Source organism: Thalassophryne amazonica, chromosome 23, assembly GCF_902500255.1.
Source record: "Thalassophryne amazonica chromosome 23, fThaAma1.1, whole genome shotgun sequence".
Classification (NCBI taxonomy): domain Eukaryota; kingdom Metazoa; phylum Chordata; class Actinopteri; order Batrachoidiformes; family Batrachoididae; genus Thalassophryne; species Thalassophryne amazonica.
The window spans coordinates 35,549,224-35,564,370 of record NC_047125.1 but is presented as its reverse complement, the minus strand read 5'-3'; the positions used below and the strand labels follow the sequence as shown (position 1 = coordinate 35,564,370).

General features: G+C 42.6%; 1 long non-coding RNA gene across 1 annotated transcript; it reads left to right on the top strand.

The window, feature by feature from the left end:
- Positions 1-9,512: 9,512 nt before the first annotated feature.
- On the top strand, positions 9,513-10,693 carry LOC117505199. Its single transcript, XR_004559046.1, has 4 exons — positions 9,513-9,627; positions 9,751-9,867; positions 10,276-10,280; positions 10,448-10,693. It is a non-coding gene; the product is annotated as an uncharacterized LOC117505199 (long non-coding RNA).
- The last annotated feature ends 4,454 nt before the right edge of the window (positions 10,694-15,147 follow it).

Genomic DNA, 15,147 nt, shown 5'->3' with positions numbered 1-15,147 from the left:
GCACTTGATTTCGTAGGAGTATGCAACTAAAATTAAGGACCATCTCTGCACCCCAGCTGCTGCTCGCAGCAGTACTCCTGCCTTTGGACCTTCTAACAATGGCTTGTGTTCAGTGATCAAAATAAACCTATGTCCAAACAAGTACTCACTAAATCTAGGTTTAGTTTATTAGCTGTTGGGGGGTCTAAAATACAATTTGTTTGAATATCTGATTCTCTGCTCTGCCCACAATGCTACGTATTGCCAAGGTCAGAAGAATAAAAATCAGCTGTATTACTTTGTCACTGTATATAGGCCTCCTGGCCCATATTCTGAATTCTTAGATGAATTTGGTGCATTTATCTCTAACTTGTCAACTAGTGCAGATAACGCTCTGATTATTGGTGACTTCAATGTTCATGTAAATAAGCCTTCTGATCCCCTCTGTAAATCATTTATGGAAATTGTGGATGCATTAGGATTTCAGCAATGTATTCAGGACTCAACACACAGTGGAAATACCCTGGATTTGGTCCTTGAACATGGTATCACTGTCACAAATGTTGACATGTTCTTGCGTCAGTGTCTCTGATCACTCACTTATTACGTTTACAGTCTCACTTCTGTCTTCATTGGAACAAGAACCTTATTTATCATTGCAGCGACACATCAACTCTTCAACTACAAGCGAACTTGGAGCTAGACTGCCTGATATCTTAGCATTGCTTTCAGAAAATGACCATTCAGTGGGCAGTCTTGTGGACATATAAACTCAGTGCTCAAAACTACACTCAACAATTTGTGAGTTTTTCTCTGCTTTTGTGAGCATTCTACAACTCCAATTCCAATGAAGTTTGGACGTTGTGTAAAATGTAAATAAAAACTGAATACAATGATTTGCAAATCCTCTTCAACTTATATTCAATTGAATACACCACAAAGGCAAGATATTTAATGTTCAAACTGATAAACTTTGTTTTTGTGCAAATATTTGCTCATTTTGAAATGGATGCCTGCAACACATTTCTAAAAAGCTGGGACAGTGGTATGGTTCCCACTGTGTTACATCACCTTTCCTTCTAACAACACTAAATAAGCATTTGGGAACTGAGGACACTAATTGCTGAAGCTTTGTAGGTGGAATTCTTTCCCATTCTTGCTTGATGTACGACTTCAGTTGTTCAACAGTCTGGGGTCTCCGTTGTCGTATTTTGCGCTTCATAATGCGCCACACATTTTCAGTGGGCATCAGGTCTGGTCTGCAGGCAGGCCAGTCTAGTACTACGAAGCCACGCTGTTGTAACACGTGCAGAATGTGTCTTGGCATTGTCTTGCTGAAATAAGCAGGGACGTCCCTGAAAAAGACGTTGCTTGGATGGCAGCATGTGTTGCTCCAAAACCTGGATGGACCTTTCAGCATTGATGGTGCCATCACAGATGTGTAAGTTGTCCATGCCATGGGCACTAACACACCCCCATACCATCACAGATGCTGGCTTTTGAACTTTGCACTGGTAACAATCTGAATGGTCTTTTTCCTCTTTTGTCCAGAGGACTCGACGTCCATGATTTCCAAAAACAATTTGAAATGTGGACTCATCAGACCACAGCACACTTTTCCACTTTGCGTCTGTTCATTTCAAATGAGCTCAGGTCCAGAGAAGGCGGCGGCATTTCTGGATGTTGCTGATGTATGACTTTCACTTTGCATGGTAGAGTTTTAACTTGCACTTGTAGATGTTGCGACGAACTGTGTTAACTGACAATGGTTTTCTGAAGTGTTCCTGAGCCCACGCGGTAAGATTCTTTACACAATGATGTTGGTTTTTAATGCAGTGCCGCTTGAGGGATCGAAGGTCACGGGCATTCAGTGTTGGTTTTCGGCCTTGCTGCTTACATGTAGAAAGTTCTCCAGATTCTCTGAATCTTCTGATTATATTATGGACTGTAGATGATGGAATCCCTAAATTCCTTGCAATTGAACACTGAGAAACATTGTTCTTAAACTGTTGGATTATTTTTTCACGCAGTTGTTCACAAAGTGGTGATCCTCGCCCCATCTTTGCTTGTGAACAGCTGAGCCTTTTGGGGATGCTCCTTTTATACCCAATCATGACACTCACCTGTTTCCAATTAACCTGTTCACCCTTTGGAATGTTCCAAACAGGTGTTCTTTGACTATTCATCAACTTTCCCAGTCTTTTGTTGTCCCAGCTTTTTTGAAACGTGTTGCAGGCATCCATTTCAAAATGAGCAAATATTTGGACAAAAACAATAAATTTTATCAGTTTGAACGTTAAACATCTTGTCTTTGTGGTGTATTCAATTGAATATAGGTTGAAGAGGATTTGCAAATCATTGTATTCTGTTTTATTTACATTTCACACAATGTCCCAACTTCAATGGAATTGGGGTTGTCGAAGCAAAAGCAATTTTTTGCTTCCATCTGGCATTTGGTGAGAAATCACTACACCGACACCTACTGGTGAAGCATCACATGACAATAATAGCGGCAGATCTGGGTTAAAGTGTACTAGCACTTTGTTTGAAATCAGCTGGTTTTTTGCTTCTTCAAAGCCTTTTTACATGATTATGTCCCATTGTGCATCTTTGCATAGCAGCCCAGTCATTGGTGCGATCAATATTGACAAATTTGATCTGAACTTTACATAGTAGCTCAACAGAGAGAGAAATGATCTTAACGTAGTCACATTACATGGGCTCATGGTTTTTGTAATCACCTCACATTTCTCGTGCATGGGATGAATTCCCTCTGCATCAATCATATGTCCTAAATACGAAACCCTGTGTTGAAAAAAAGCGCATTTATCTTTGTTTACTCGCAGATAAGTTTTCAGCATTTTCAGATCCTCTTCCAAGTTTTTCGTGTGTTGTTCTCCGTTCTGTCCAGTGATCAATATGTCATCTAAATAGCACATTACCCCATCTAATCCCTGTAGAACTTGATCTATCACTTTGTGGAAGATGGCAGGTACACTGGCCACCCAATAAGGAAGTCTGTTAACTTTATACAGGCCTTTGTGTGTGTTAATTGTCAAGTGCTGTTTTAAACTCTCGTCCAGCTCCACTTGTTGATAAGCTAAGTAACAAATCTAATTTGGTAAATCTGTCACCTCCTGCCAAATTTGTGAACAAGTCTTGTGATTTTGGAATGGGGTACTGACCTACCTTCAACCAAGGATTCATGTAAACTTTGAAATCTTAACATATCCTGACAGAATGATCCATTTTTGGTATGTTTACAGTGGGTGCAGCCCACTCACTATAGCAAACAGGTGTAATAACCCCTTCAGTTTCCATTTTACTTAACTGTGCTTCTACTGCATCTTTTGGTGCATAAGGCACAGGAAAAGGGTTAACAAATCTAGGGAATGGACCCTGGTGAAACATGTAGTTCAGCTTTGATGCCTTTTACTTTTTCCAGGCTCGGTTGGAACACCTCTGGATATTTCCCACAAAACTCTTCTACGCTCTCTCTCTTCAATTTTAACCTTTCAGTCCAGTCTCTTCCCATTAAAGCTGGACCACCTCCTTTTACCACAAATAGGGTTAGTGTGACTGTTTCCTTTACATTTTACCATCACTTGGAGACAACCTTTAACCTTCGGTGCTTGATTGTTGTCGGTTCTCAGCTCACTGCTGGAATGCACAAGTTTAACCTTTTGAACCTGCGTTTGTAAAGACACTCAGATATCACAGATACAGCTGATCCAGTATCAACCTCCATTTTTATTCGTTTACCATTAACCTGTACATAGACACAATAAGGATTAATCACACCACCAGTTCCAAACCCTTGTGTTTAACTTCCACTGCTTTGCATTTTGCATTGTGACTTCCTGGGCCAAGCCCATCTCATAAGCTTCTGCCAACATCAAATCCTTTGTGTGTGCGATGTTTAACATGCGGTCATGAAGCTCATGGCTGTGAACACCACAAACAAATCTATCTCATGCATGGTCCAAAAATGCTTAGTTGCATGTTGAAGCCAGCTTCCTGAGGCTCACCATGAACTCACTAACAGACTCATCTTCTCTTTGTCTTTGGCTGTTAAACTTCTATCTTTTAGTGATAAAGTTCATTTTTGGCACAAAGTGACTGCACAAGAGACTTATTAAATCAGTCAACTTACATTTATACGGTTTTAATGGTGCACATAAGTCCATCAGCAGGGTGTGGTTCCGTTTTCCAACAACTGTCAAAACACCTTTAGTCTCCATATTTTAGTCTGTTTGTCACGAAGAATTGTTCTAGTCATTCTGTATCAAATTCTTCCTCTGCTTTGTCGAATCAAAGGTCTTCACCTCCACCGAACGCGGTTGCCATTTGTGCTTGCTTTGTCTCAACAGAGTTCAGTCACTGACATAAAACTCTTCTTCAAAGCTAAATCCACTCCTCGTCGCCAATTTCTCTTATGTACTGTTGAGTTTAGGTTCAGTAAGCTTGAAGAAACAAAATGGCACCGACACTGTGTTGACTAGTGTTATTAGAGATATGTTTAAGAAAATAAAAGTCAGATTTCATGAGTAAGGTCTGAATAAATAAAGGAGAGATGATGGGAGTTTTTTTAAATTCCATGTGCTGTTTGCAGTTCCATGTAAAACCTGTTGAGCACTTCAGAAGAGTTTTACTTTCCATGATGTCAGATTTATTGTCAAGATTCACATCCAGCACTTTGAGAAAAAGAGAACCCGGTAGAGGGTGAGGACAGTCCACCAGGTGGAAGACCTGCAAGGTGCTGAACCTTAGAGACAGAAAAGGGAGATGGAGGATTCCTCCATCGGGAAAGCTCCAAGACAGTCTCTGTAAAGACATTATGGAGGACCTCCAGGAAGGACAGGCTGGACAGACTGCTTTTCCTTCCAGAGCACTTTACAGTGATGCCTCACATTTACTTCCCCAGCTGAGACCAGGACCCATTTTTATAGCTGGGTGGACTTGAGACTATGCACATCAAGTGTCCAAGGACACAGACTGTAGCACAGTGGGATTCAAACCAGCTCCAGAGAAGTCCTTACTGCTGATGAACCTGGTCTGGATAGGATCTTGAGAGTCTTCAGCGGAAACACAAAGGCCAAAGAGAACAAAAATGCCCTGTGTGAGGATCCTCGCAGTTTCTGGGTTTCTACCGCAGGGACAAACAGTGAACCAATGTGTAGACACATACATTCTCAGGAACCGCCTGGGATCTGTAGGAGAACCCAGATGGCCCACAGCAAAGATCCAGAGAGGAACAGATTTTTCTCACAGGGCTTCAGCGGAACCTGGTTTCCTGAAGTGGAGGGCTCCCAAAGAGTGACAGATAGATGGACAGAGATGATGCTGAAACTGTGACTTCACTCATTTATTAGAGACTCGAACCACAGCTGTCATTGGTTCTAAACCAGGCGAAAATCAAAGAAGCTGAAAAACATCTGGACTGCCGTCAGAGTGGAAGATTTAAATATATATATACTGTATAAAGAAAACGCTTGAATCATGAGGCTTTTTTTACGGTCAGTTCTCGTCACTTCCAGTAGGTGGCAGTAGTTCTGCATTCGTCATGAATGATCCTGGATCCTCTGGATGTGATCAAGTGTGTCAGCAGGGACATGTGACAGGATGAACGCTGAAAGCGTGACTGAGTTATATTTAAACAGTTCATTTGAATTTGTGAGGAAATATTTCCACTATTATTTTTTAAAATGAGACACTGTTTTTTTTTTCCCAGCATGAATCATATTGTTGGACACTTTTCAGTGTTTCAGATCCTGTTTGTTCTTCATGTCAGCTCAGATCACACTAACGTGCGCTCTTCCAATAGATTTTTCTTTTTCTCGAGTCATAAATTTGGGCCAAAGTCATTGTTATCTGCTGAGGAAATTCAAAATTTGTGACAAGTTTCATTTTAACAGTTTAACTGATACAGAGTAAATATTTCAATATTTAAAGTTACATATGCAGCTGCACTATTCATTTTGTTTCTGATATAAACATAATATAATATCTGGTCTGTGGTTCCTCAGGCTCGGGCCCTCCACCAGAGGTCTGGGAGTTTGAGGGTTTGGCTCAGTACAGTAGCTGTTCCTCGGGCTGCGCTCTGATGATGTTCCTGGAATCTGCCAGAGCCACTCTTCCAGTTTGGGGGCTACAGTTTCTTTTGCTCCTATTACCACTGGGACCACTTTGGATTTTACTTTTAAAATCTGCTCCAGTTGCTCCTTCAGTCCTTGGGACTTCTTGATTTTCTCGTGGTCCTTCTTTCTGATGTTGCTGTCGGCTGGGACTGTCACATCAACCACAGCTCTGGTTTTCTTTCCCTTGTTAACCACCACTATGTCTGGTTGGTTGGCCAATAGCTGCTTGTTTGTCTGGAATCTGAAGTCCCACAAGAGTCCTGTTGTTCTCAACCTTTGGTGGCATCTCCCATATGGACTTGGGGACTTCTAATCTGTATGTGGCACAGATGTTCCTGTACATGATTCCCAACACTCGGTTATGCCTCTCAGTGTGCGCTGTCTCAGCTTGCATCCTGCTAGTATGTGCTGGACTGTCTCTGGGGCACATTCTCACAGCCTGTAACTTGGCTCCTGTCAGCTGTGGTAGACTCCTGTCGCAGCTGATCTCAGGAGGCCCATCTTTCTGATGTATTCAGGGATGCTTAGAGGAAGAGGGCGTTTTTCCTTACTACTGTCATCTGTGTTCTTGCTCTGGGGTTGGTAAGGTTAGACCTTATTTGTGTGAAGCACCTTGAGGCAACTTTTTTGTGATTTGTTGCTATATAAATGAAATAAATTGTAATTGTTCCTAGTCTCATCCTGAACTGTGGCTCTGACACTCACTAATCCTCACCCTCACTCCTTGCATTGCTGATAGTCTCAGGGTGCTGGACTTTGGGTGGAAACCTCTGTGCATTGCGAGAGGTTTCCATGTGTTGACATCAGTGCCATCTATCTCCTCTTGTGGCCAACTTATCTCAGCTGGGTATCTGATGACTGGTAGGGTGTATGTACTGATGGTTCTGATCTTATTCCGACCATTGAGCTGGTTTCTCAGCACCTGTCTTACCTTCTGGAGGTATTTGGCTGTGGCTGACCTTCTTGCATCTTCATCATGGTTCCTGTTGGCTTGTGGGATTCCCAGGTACTTGTAGCTGTCCCGTATGTCTACTATCCTGCCTTCTGGCAACTCCACTCCCTCAGTAGGGATGGGTATTGATAAGGTTTTATCGATATCGATGCCATTATTGATTCTGCTTATTGATCCAATTCTTTATCGATACCTCGTGAATTTTGTACTAAAAGTAGGCTTTACAGGTTTTCTATGTATTTCCTTGAGTCTTAAAGTAAATAAATATGAAATTAGTCACTGTATCCTTGATCTCTGGACATAAATAAAAATAAACAAAACTGTTTCGCTTTGAAGTTATTAATTCAGACTGAATTCTATCGTTCTATCTTGACTTGTCAGAGAGCCGCGCAACGTTTGGAGCTGTGTGAACAGAACGGAGGACATATAAACTGGAGTGAGTGCTGAATCCATTTAGTGAGAAAAAACCCAACTTTCCTTATTCAGATTCATTCCAGTAGTATTCTGCTCTTATAGGATGCAGCAGTTTTCTAGTTTGTCAGATAGTTCTGGAGGAAATAACTGAAGAAATTAACAAACTGAAAATATGGTTTGACCGAAACAAACTGTCATTAAACTTAAATAAAACAGGGATGAAGTGGAGGTGTGAGAGTCACTAGGTGTTCACAGGAAACACTTATTTCTGTATGTATTTATTTTATGTTCATTGTTAGTTGCTATTATATATTTTCTGTTGTGTTTCTATTCAGGTTCTTTTTGTCTCTTTCTCTAAAATTGTATGTAATAATCATTAGATTATTAATATATAAGCAAAAATAAATTTAAGGAATATTACAATTTGAAAACAAATGCACCCGAACGTGATGACGGCAGCAATTGCTAAATGCTAACTTTTAACATTGAAAACGCCATAGACATGCTAATGCGTTAGCATCGCTCCCGTTTTTAAGTTATAAAATACATCTATCAACTGTTTCAGAAGACCATAACAGGTCGATTTAACATAAAAAAGGTAAATAATACTCACAGACGTATGCTCTTTAGGGTTTTAGCGGGGGAAAATTAAGCGAAAGAAAGAAATAAACGAAGCAATCGATCGAAGCATTGCTTCAATCTGCGAACCACTGCTTCGATTGGTTCAAGGTTCAAAGCAAAGCCGCGCTGCAGAAAAGTTGCTAAAGGACCCGCTGCAGGGTCTGTAATCAATGTAGAGAAATGATCATTTTCCTGACAAACACCCGCCAAAACAACGGCCACTCTGAAGGACCGATAACAGAATCGTTAAGCACAAAGCTTATTGATGTCGGTGGATCGAATCATTTCTTAACGATACCCGAAAGGAACCGGTTCTCGATACCCATCCCTATCCTCAGTCTGGATCACCTTCCTTCTCTGTCACCATTTGGTTACACTTATCCATTCTGGATGACATCCCAATATCTTTGCTGTAGAGCCTGGTGAGGTGGATCAGTGAGTCCATGTCACACTCTGTCTTGGCATACTGCTTGTCATCCATGTACAGTAGGCTGATGGTTACTCCATTCCTGAATCGATATCCGTAGCCGCTCTTTGTGATGAGTTGGCTGAGGGGGTCGAGGTGTATGCTGAACAGCGGTGGGGACAGTGCGTCACCTTGGTTTATTCCACACTTGATGGTGACTTGTGTGATTGTCTTGAAGTTGGCCTTCAGTGACGTCTTCCACAGTCCCACTGAGTTCTTGATGGAGGTTATCAGTGCACTGTATTGTGCAGAGCACTCCAGTATCCATGTATGAGGCATTGAGTCATAGGCCTTCCTGTTGTCAATCCAGGCTGCGCTCAGGTTCGTCTGCTTGGTCTTCAAGTCCTGGTGTACTGCTCAGTCAACCAGTAGCTGGTGTTTTGACCCTCTGGTATTGCTTCCAACAGGCACTGGCAACAATGCCAGAGGGTCAAAGCAAACAGCATGTATATGTGTGTGTGTGTGTATATTTTTTTTTTTTTTTGAGTCATCTTTTGGAGTTTATTAGAGGAGGCCACAGCTGGCAAAATGTGATAAACAGAATTAAATCAATACATTGTGGCCTTAAGCGTCACATGATTCAATTCTTTCATTTGGTTCTAGTCGCTTTTAATTATATTGTATTTCGTGACTGATTTTATAAATTCATTCAATATTTGAGGAAATGTTAATAAAGAAATCCACCTACTGACCCGTTTTATTTTATTCATTGGAAGTTACACCTTCGCCCAGTAGATGGCAGTAAGGCAAAAAGATTGTAAACTGCCAATAAAATTAAGAGACGACGAAAACGCCGAAATTAAACCGAAGCAGAATAAACATTCCAAAGAAAGGCAAGAGCTTCTCTCGGAATGTGGACCGACGGGCCTGATGGACGTGTCCGTTAAGAGGTATTTTAGACATGACTCATCCGGAGGAATTACTGCTGCTATGACGGATTGATGCAGAAGGTGGCAGCAACACAACAATAAGGGTGCCGACTGCATTAAACACCAAAGAAGAAGAAACAAAAGATGGAGACTTTCAGCGGCCGCACTTTAGAAATAATTTATACTCTGGTACTTTAGTGTTATTTTGAAGTATTTTTTACTGACTCTTTAGTTGAGCTAACCGGCAGCTAACTGTTAGCGCCGTCACAGTTACGTTCTTTGAACGTTTGGATGTTTTCTTCTCTTTCTCAGCTCTTATTGGCTGTGGTCGTTTTGTCCTGGTTTTACGTCATCTACGCCAGCAGAGTGGCAGCTCATTGGCTCCTGGAGCAGAGGGCCGCCCTCCTACGTCATGACTGACAGGCGGTGGTGTGAAGGGTGAGGAACTAATGGGATTGCAGTGTTTTTTGGTCAAAAACACAGATTTACCGCTGCAGGCTTTTAGATAACTGATGTTTGAAGACCTCATGTGTTTGCACTGAAGGATGCACCTCCTTCCTGCTCGCCAAATGCAAACTACTGATAAAACACAAAGTTCTTATTTTTAAACTGATACTAAAGTGTATTGAAACTGTAGTACTTAGATTTAATCTGGATTCATGATCTGGATGGATCTTAATGTGAAATCAGAACTCTGCTCTTTAAGGCTGTAAACCTCTTTAAAGTGGTTTATTTCAGAATCTGGGTCTCTGACGCTAAACTGGATTGTTGATGCTAATCTGGACTGATCTAAACAGGCCTTAAAGATTGGTGGGTCGGGAGTGAAGAACAGAACAGGACGGGTTGTGGGTTCCTGTTCCCCGACACATTTAGTCCAACAGAAATTAAAGTCTGGCAGGGGAATGACTCAGTCTGGTCCAGACATTTTGCAAGTACCATTTCAGAATAATCTGAGATTTTTATCAGTCAGTAATCTGTTACATTCCAAACTCTTTTCTCTGGGGGTTAGCGTTATGTGGCATCATGATGCCAGGGTTCGCATCCTGATCAGAGACCCTGCTTCAGGCCAGAGAGGCAGGATGACAGGAAGACGACTGTGTTGACCTGAAATAACCTGCACTTAAGGACTCAGCGAGGAAACGGCCTTGGAGCAAAGGATTGTGGGTATGGCGTACCTCACCCCCGAACTGATAGCAAATAAGAACTCTGGGCTTTGAAAACCCGGCTGATGTTTTTAGGATGAAATAAACATTTGCCTTCACACCCCCTGGTGGACACTTGTTCTGGGTTTTTCCCCGGTATCACTAAACATCCTTGGAGTCGTTCTGGAAAAACATAGAGTGAAACATGAAGCAGCGTTGCTGCTGGAATTTATTTTTGCTGCTCGTTGAGCCTGTTACAGAAAATCTTTACGATAATCTAAATCTTCCTGAATGGTGACTTATTTTTTCCCCACTAACAGTTTGGATTTTACACAAAGTTTCTGATTTCTGTGAGGAAGAATTGTTCAGACAAATTAAAAACAGTAAATGTCCATCATGAAGTGAGGAAGCAGCTTCAAGGTCCCAGGTGAGCTTAAAGATGAAAGGTGGCGTTCTGTGGGTTGGAGGAGCCACACAGCTGTGATGTGTCTGATGTGCAAATGTTCTGGAACACAATGAGTGAGTGGGCGAGCGAGAGAAGGGTGGAATAAAAGAGAGAGAGGTGAACACGCATTCAATTAAGACTTCAAAGATGTCTCTCTCATGTGTGATTAAAAACATGTCTGTGATGTTTAATTACAACAAAACACGTCTGTTTGACTGTGGAGCAGAAAGAACGCGAAACGTACTGCGGACAACTCGCACAGACAGACACCAGACATTAGAACAGACAGGCAGACGGCAGACACCAGACATTAGAACAGACACCAGACATTAGAACAGGCAGACAGACATTAGAACAGACACCAGACATTAGAACAGACACCAGACATTAGAACAGGAAGACAGACATTAGAACAGGCAGACAGACATTAGAACAGACACCAGACATTAGAACAGACACCAGACATTAAAGCAGACGGCAGACACCAGACATTAGAACAGGCAGACAGACATTAGAACAGACACCAGACATTAGAACAGGCAGACAGACATTAGAACAGACAGGCAGACACCAGACATTAGAACAGACACCAGACATTAGAACAGACAGGCAGACGGCAGACACCAGACATTAGAACAGACACCAGACATTAGAACAGGCAGACAGACATTAGAACAGACACCAGACATTAGAACAGGCAGACAGACATTAGAACAGACACCAGACATTAGAACAGACACCAGACATTAGAACAGACACCAGACATTAGAACAGACACCAGACATTAGAACAGGAAGACAGACATTAGAACAGGCAGACAGACATTAGAACAGACACCAGACATTAGAACAGGCAGACAGACATTAGAACAGGCAGACAGACATTAGAACAGACACCAGACATTAGAACAGGCAGACAGACATTAGAACAGACACCAGACATTAGAACAGACACCAGACATTAGAACAGACACCAGACATTAGAACAGGCAGACAGACATTAGAACAGACACCAGACATTAGAACAGACACCAGACATTAGAACAGACACCAGACATTAGAACAGGCAGACAGACATTAGAACAGGCAGACAGACATTAGAACAGACACCAGACATTAGAACAGACACCAGACATTAAAGCAGACGGCAGACACCAGACATTAGAACAGGCAGACAGACATTAGAACAGACACCAGACATTAGAACAGGCAGACAGACATTAGAACAGACAGGCAGACACCAGACATTAGAACAGACACCAGACATTAGAACAGACAGGCAGACGGCAGACACCAGACATTAGAACAGACACCAGACATTAGAACAGGCAGACAGACATTAGAACAGACACCAGACATTAGAACAGGCACCAGACATTAGAACAGACACCAGACATTAGAACAGACACCAGACATTAGAACAGACACCAGACATTAGAACAGGAAGACAGACATTAGAACAGGCAGACAGACATTAGAACAGACACCAGACATTAGAACAGACACCAGACATTAAAACAGACAGGCAGACGGCAGACACCAGACATTAGAACAGACACCAGACATTAGAACAGACAGGCAGACACCAGACATTAGAACAGACACCAGACATTAGAACAGACAGGCAGACACCAGACATTACAACAGACACCAGACATTACAACAGACACCAGACATTACAACAGACACCAGACATTACAACAGACACCAGACATTACAACAGACACCAGACATTAGAACAGGCAGACAGACATTAGAACAGACAGGCAGACGGCAGACACCAGACATTAGAACAGACACCAGACATTAGAACAGACAGGCAGACGGCAGACACCAGACATTAGAACAGGCAGGCAGACACCAGACATTAGAACAGACACCAGACATTAGAACAGACACCAGACATTAGAACAGACACCAGACATTAGAACAGACACCAGACATTAGAACAGACACCAGACATTAGAACAGGCAGACAGACATTAGAACAGGCAGACAGACATTAGAACAGACACCAGACATTAGAACAGACAGGCAGACGGCAGACACCAGACATTAGAACAGGCAGACAGACATTAGAACAGACACCAGACATTAGAACAGACACCAGACATTAGAACAGACAGGCAGACGGCAGACACCAGACATTAGAACAGACACCAGACATTAGAACAGGCAGACAGACATTAGAACAGGCAGACAGACATTAGAACAGGCAGACAGACATTAGAACAGACACCAGACATTAGAACAGACACCAGACATTAGAACAGACACCAGACATTAGAGCAGACGGCAGACACCAGACATTAGAACAGACACCAGACATTAGAACAGGCAGACAGACATTAGAACAGGCAGACAGACATTAGAACAGGCAGACAGACATTAGAACAGACACCAGACATTAGAACAGACACCAGACATTAGAACAGACAGGCAGACGGCAGACACCAGACATTAGAACAGGCAGACAGACATTAGAACAGACACCAGACATTAGAACAGACACCAGACATTAGAACAGACAGGCAGACGGCAGACACCAGACATTAGAACAGACACCAGACATTAGAACAGACACCAGACATTAGAACAGGCAGACAGACATTAGAACAGACACCAGACATTAGAACAGGCAGACAGACATTAGAACAGACAGGCAGACACCAGACATTAGAACAGACAGGCAGACACCAGACATTAGAACAGACACCAGACATTAGAACAGACAGGCAGACACCAGACATTAGAACAGACAGGCAGACACCAGACATTAGAACAGACACCAGACATTAGAACAGACACCAGACATTAGAACAGACAGGCAGACGGCAGACACCAGACATTAGAACAGACCCCAGACATTAGAACAGGCAGACAGACATTAGAACTGACACCAGACATTAGAACAGACACCAGACATTAGAACAGACAGGCAGACGGCAGACACCAGACATTAGAACAGACCCCAGACATTAGAACAGGCAGACAGACATTAGAACAGACACCAGACATTAGAACAGACAGGCAGACGGCAGACACCAGACATTAGAACAGACACCAGACATTAGAACAGACACCAGACATTAGAACAGACAGGTAGACGGCAGACACCAGACATTAGAACAGGCAGGCAGACACCAGACACCAGACATTAGAACAGACACCAGACATTAGAACAGACACCAGACATTAGAACAGGCAGACAGACATTAGAACAGACACCAGACATTAGAACAGACAGGCAGACGGCAGACACCAGACATTAGAACAGGCAGACAGACATTAGAACAGACACCAGACATTAGAACAGACACCAGACATTAGAACAGACAGGTAGACGGCAGACACCAGACATTAGAACAGGCAGGCAGACACCAGACACCAGACATTAGAACAGACACCAGACATTAGAACAGACACCAGACATTAGAACAGGCAGACAGACATTAGAACAGGCAGACAGACATTAGAACAGACACCAGACATTAGAACAGACAGGCAGACGGCAGACACCAGACATTAGAACAGGCAGACAGACATTAGAACAGACACCAGACATTAGAACAGACACCAGACATTAGAACAGACAGGCAGACGGCAGACACCAGACATTAGAACAGACACCAGACATTAGAACAGACACCAGACATTAGAACAGGCAGACAGACATTAGAACAGACACCAGACATTAGAACAGGCAGACAGACATTAGAACAGACAGGCAGACACCAGACATTAGAACAGACACCAGACATTAGAACAGGCAGACAGACATTAGAACAGACACCAGACATTAGAACAGACACCAGACATTAGAACAGACAGGCAGACACCAGACATTAGAACAGACACCAGACATTAGAACAGACACCAGACATTAGAACAGACAGGCAGACACCAGACATTAGAACAGACACCAGACATTAGAACAGACAGGCAGACGGCAGACACCAGACATTAGAACAGACACCAGACATTAGAACAGACACCAGACATTAGAACAGACAGACAGACATTAGAACAGACACCAGACATTAGAACAGACAGGCAGACGGCAGACACCAGACATTAGAACAGACACCAGACATTAGAACAGACACCAGACATTAGAACAGGC